Source organism: Carya illinoinensis, chromosome 8 (assembly GCF_018687715.1).
Source record: "Carya illinoinensis cultivar Pawnee chromosome 8, C.illinoinensisPawnee_v1, whole genome shotgun sequence".
NCBI lineage: Eukaryota > Viridiplantae > Streptophyta > Magnoliopsida > Fagales > Juglandaceae > Carya > Carya illinoinensis.
Genome location: NC_056759.1, coordinates 37,625,762 through 37,631,741, shown reverse-complemented (window position 1 = coordinate 37,631,741; position 5,980 = coordinate 37,625,762).

Below are 5,980 nucleotides of genomic sequence, written 5' to 3'. Positions count from 1 at the left end.
TTGCATTGAATCCTTTTATAACATGGGAGCAACTCAGTTTAACACTAAGATAAAAGTCATTAGAAGTGATAATGGGGTTGAGTTTCAAATGATTGAATTTTTTAATCAAAGAGGAATTATACACCAACGTTCTTGTGTTGAAACACCTCAACAAAATGACACTGTTGAGAGAAAACATAAACACATTCGTAATACTGCAAAAGCACTGCATTTTCAATTAGGTCTCCTTTACATTTCTGGAATGATTGCATTTTAACAGCTGTCTATATTATAAATAGAACACCTACCCCTCTCCTTGGCAATAAAACTCCATATGAGCTCTTATTTTCAACTAAACCTACATACCATCATCTAAAAGTTTTTGGATGCTTGTGTTTTGCAACTACCTTATCCCATGGTCGTAAGAAGTTTGATCCAAGGGGCAGAAAATGCATTTTCTTAGGCTATCCTTTCGGCATTAAGGGGTATAAGTTGCTTGACCTTGTGTCGCACACCACCTTTGTTTCTAGAAATGTATTTTTTATGAGGAATCATTTCCTTGTCTTTATGCTTCTCACCCTGAGGAACCTCCTTCTATTTCTTAACCTATATGTTCTTCCTCTTTCTCTTTCAGAACCCACTTCAGAACCTATCCATAGTTCTTCCTCTTTCCCTACTACACATTCCCCATCCATTGATTCTCCCTCACCTTCAATCAACGTACCTGTTGAGTCACCCATCACCAACACTTCTCCCTCACCTTCAACCAACATACCTGTTGAGTCATCCATCACCAACACTTCTCCCTCACCTCCATCCAATCCTACCTACATTCCTCCTACACCTGTTTTAGGCCCAGCTTCTCCCACTATATCAACTTGTCTTCGAAGGTCAGTAAGAATTAGGACTGCACCTACTTATCTGAGGGACTTCCACTGTCAACAGACTGCCTTGTCTTCAAGATCAAAATCAATGGCTCAGGTAAACTCTTCTTCTTCTGATTGTTTATTTCCCTTACATAACTATCTCACTTATGAACATTTCACCCCTTCCTTCCAAGCCTTTTTCTTCATCCCTTTATGTTATGTGTATGTTATGTGTGAGCCAACCTCCTATTCCCAAGTAGTTAGGGATCCAAATTGGTGCAAAGCCATGGATGCTGAATTAGATGCTTTGAAGCAAAACAATACTTGTGTTCTTTCAGACCTTCCTCTCGGTAAACAGCCCATAGACTGCATATATGTGTACAAAGTTAAACTTAACTCAGATGGTAGTGTTGAAAGATTAAAGGCAAGATTGGTAGCAAAAGGCTACATTCAACAAGAGGAAATTGACCACACTGAAACATTCTCACCAGTTTCCAAAATGGTAACTATTCGTTGTCTTCTCTCCATAGCTGCAATTCAAGGATGGCATTTACATCAATTTGATGTAAACAATGCCTTTCTCCATAGGGAAATCTTCATGAACAAACCACCAGGCTATACTAAAGGAGGTCCTAACAAGGTTTGCAAACTTCATAAAAGCATTTATGGCCTAAAACAAGCTTCAAGGCATTGGTATGCAAAACTCACTGCCTGCTCGTTGAATTTTGGTTTTTCCTAATCAAGAGCTGATTATAGTTTGTTCATTAAAGCTATTGGCTACTCCTTTACAACTCTTTTAGTATACGTTGATGATATTTTGGTGGCCACTGATTCACTCAATTCCATAGTTGCTCTCAAAGTTTTCTTCAATGACAATTTCAAGATTAAGGACCTTGGTCCTCTCAGATTTTCTCTTGGAATTAAGGTGGCAAGATCTTCAAAGGGAATTCATATTTCTCAATGTAAATATGCATTGAAAATCCTTGCAGATTCTGGTACTTTGGGATACAAACCAGTCAAAATTCCAATGGATCAAAACCTCAAGCTTAGCAAGGACTCGGGTATTGAGTTACAGGATCCCTCTATCTGTTGTAGATTAGTTGGAAGGCTTCTATACTTGACAATTACTTGCCCTGACCTCAGTTTTGCTGTCCACACACTCAGTCAATTCATGTCCAAGCCAACATGTCAGCTGCTCACAAAGTTTTAAGGTACCTTAAAGCAGCTCCTAGTCAAGGCCTTCTTTTAGCTACACATTCCTCACTCCAGTTAGTAGCATATTGTGATTCAGACTGGGCTTCATGCCCTGACACACGCAGGTCAGTCACTACCTACTGTGTCCTGCTTGGCGACTCACTAATTTCATGGAAATCTAAAAAGCAATGAGTAGTTTCAAGGTCCTCAGCAGAGGCCAAGTACAAGTCTATGGCTACAACTTGGGTTGAGATTACCTGGCTAAAATTCCTCCTTGCTGACCTCCAAGTTCCCCATCCACAAGCTGCACACCTTTTCTGTGATAATTAAGTAGCCATACACATTGCTGCAAATCAGTTTTTCATAAGTGAACCAAGAATATCGAATTAGATTGTCATCTAATTCGAGATAAGATTATTGATGGAACCATTACTACTTCTCATGTTCCTACTCAACTCCAACTTGCAGACCTTCTCACCAAGGCTCTTCCTTCTACTCAAGGCTCTTCCTTCTACTCTTCTCAACTCTCATTTACTCAAGATGAGAATAGCAAATTTGTATTCTCCATCTTGTGGGGCGGATTGCAGCACTCTGCTCATACTGCTGCTACAAGTCATGAAGCTAGAACAGAAGCTACAGGCTGTCTACCTCTAACTACCTGGCATGAACATCATGAAGATCTAGAAGATATCTCTATTCCTACATGTCTTTTGTCTACTCTGGATGATGTGCATGGAGACGCACCAGATTAATCCTTCCTTTCTCTTCCACTTTTTTTTTTTGGTCTTATTTGTTGAGCTGTACAAATACTATTTGTTTTGCCATTTTATTGTTAGTAGTGGAACATGTGATACGTTTTGTTGCTGTCGTTAGGCAGCTGGTCATGTAGCTGTATATATGGTTGTCTTTTGTACAAAACATTTTCATTCATTCATTCTGAATTGAATAGAACACATAGGACTTTTCTCTTCCATTGTTTTCCCTCTCCTTTTCTTACAGTGCTAGACGTGTAACGCCATCCACTGTACCTTTTGCAACTGCAACATATGCTACTACTTCAAGCCCCTATACAAAGGATCTATACCATTGTTATCATTATAGTGCTTTATCAGGTTCTTATCCTATTGGTGGAATGCACCCAATTGAGAGTGCCAATTTACGCAGAATAGAAATTGATCGAGTAGGTAGTTTATACTCCACATATGCTGCTGATGCTTTACTGCATAGAGACAAGACACATCATTATCAAGCTACCCAGCCTAAAGCAGTGCCTGTGCCAATTTCATCTCAGTACTCGTTTACTTGTCTATCATTCCTACACCGCTAACTGTATTTGCATCTTGAACATATGTATCCATCAAAATTCTTTGGGTACCTTTCATCTTGTCAGGGACTCAGAAGAATTCTTTATTGATTTATTATTATTATTATTTTCTTTTCTTTCTTTTTTATGATCGCAGTGATACTCCTTTTTTTTTCATCTTGAACTCTATTTGTCAATTGCGATTACTTTTTAGACAAATAAAAAATGTGGGACTCTCAAACTTGGTTGATTAGTTGGTCAATGTTCTTGGGCTACCAACTGCACATTGTACGACATCTACTCTTGAATTACAAGGTAGAGACCTTGAATTTATGTGCAAATTGGTTTGCAAGTGCTCTTTAGTCTTACCTTCGTCCTATACATTTGCTCGGAAGTAAATCCCTCTTGGGCAACCAATTTGATATTCTATGAAAGGAGGGAACAAAGAAATAATTTAGATTCAAAATAAGAAGATTTAACCCTTCAAATATAAATTCTATTCATTTGTCACATCGAATTAAAATTAAAAGGACCATTACAATAAGGACTTGGAAGGTACATAGATATTAGAGAGGATCAGAGTCTTGTTGATATTTATTACTTTTTGTTAATGTATGAGTTTGCAAGAGGGAAAGAAACACGCGCATCCGTTGGTTGATTCTCAAAGAAAAAGTTGCACACAATCATTTAACACGCAATCTGATTCAATTACATCGTACCCATATTCTAAAGTGAAAGTGTTATACGATTTTGAAAAATACTCAACAAACTCGGTATGAATAATAATGCAGCAATGTAATAATTATTAATTTGACTTTTTTATTTTATTTTATTTTTACTTTTGACATACAAGGAAGAAAACCTATGAATAGGCATTTAATAAGTTAATTATATCATTTCCTAAACAAATGGCAGTATTACTTCTTGTTGCGCAATGTCTTTGTGCCAAACAAACAATAAATAGGTAGTAGAGAGCTGCTACAGGGAAGCCCCCTGTATAGCACGAAACAACACGAAATTGTGCCAAGTGGATAAGTACATGGAAAAAAATAAAAAATAAAAAAAACAATAAAAGGTCAAATCTCTTCACACTAAAGGTGTAGGAAAGACACTTGTATCTGCTACGAAAAGCCCCTCTACCTCCAATGTCTCCCCCATCTGGTTCACTACTGACTTCTTTGGGTCAACCCCCACCCTACAGCTCCGCATTTGACGTGCCGAACATAGCGGATTTGAAAGCCCTTTCAACCACCTTGAACTTTCCTCTTTCACGAACTTCTCAAAATCATGTGAACTAGCTTTTTTCACATTTAAGGTCTTTCCTTTGCAGTTATGGGTTCCTATTTCTTCAGCTCCGATAGCTGCCAATATCCTCAGTACCTTCTCTAGCTCTTTCTTTAGGTTCTCTTCATCACTTTTTTCCATTTGGTAACTGATTGAATTTGGTGAAAGCACTCTTGCATTTTATCTTGATTTGTATGTTTACTTAGTGATTTTTAACTAAATTGATAGCATCCATTTTATCTTCATTTGTATAAGTATACTTTAGCCTTCTACAATTTAAAAAAATTTGGCAACAGACATGGTCAAGATTTGCAGTGTTTTTTTATTTTTTTACCTTAAATAAATCATTTTTATGTACAACCTCAAATTTTTCTTAAAGATTTACACCATTGAATAAAAGTCATGCATTCGCACAAGAAGACAAAACAATAAAATGATATGCGTTATTATCAATGACATGTAGTTAGACACAAAAGCTTCACACCAACTTTCCTAGCTTTTAATTAGTGTGCAAAGGGATTCTTTTATGAAGGGTAAAATGGAGTTTTAGACTTTCGTGCTTTTCGTGCCTCCTACCCTTCGTGCATTCTAGCATTTTTCATAGGTAACATGCCCTCTTCGGGTTTTCAAAACTTTGATCCACAAACCCCTTGGAATTCGGAAAGTTCAATGGAACGTTGAATTCAACCTACCATAGTCAGTCAAGGTTCTTTTAAAAGTTCTATAATTATTTATTTATTTCCTGCCATTAAACTATGTCCAGTGTTCATCAATTCAAAAACTCTGAACGTTGCTTCAAGTTTGCATAAAAGACGCAAATGAATAATGAGTTTATAAATAAACAATTTAATTTCTTCTGGGTTCGTCCCTCTTTTTGTTTTCCTCTGTTTTGGTTTTAACGTCAAATTGCTAGAAGCGAGGAAAAGAGTTCTCAAGGAAACCGCGTTTCATTGAGTCCTAAGAAAGAAACAACTGTTGTGTTTGTGAAGAAAACACCTCCTACTTCGTAAAAGATGCTACAATTTCGTAGGTTCCTATAAGGAAGGGAGGAAGGAAACATTCCATCGTATTCGTAGGAAACTTACTTGTTCTCCATTAATAAATAGAGCAGAGCAGATAGAGACAATCCTCCACAATCACAATCCTCGACACACACGATTTCTGTAAAGTGGGTTGCGATCCAAACACATAAAAAATATTCATTTTTGTATGTTTTGATACAAAGGACAGGTTGAGTTTGAAGAGCTCTGAAAATTTTTTTGAGATAAGTAAATAATTTATCTAGGGTTTTAAATAAAGAAGAGAAAACAAAAACAAAAAAGGAATCTCATTTGGGCTTGAGAGACAGAGATAG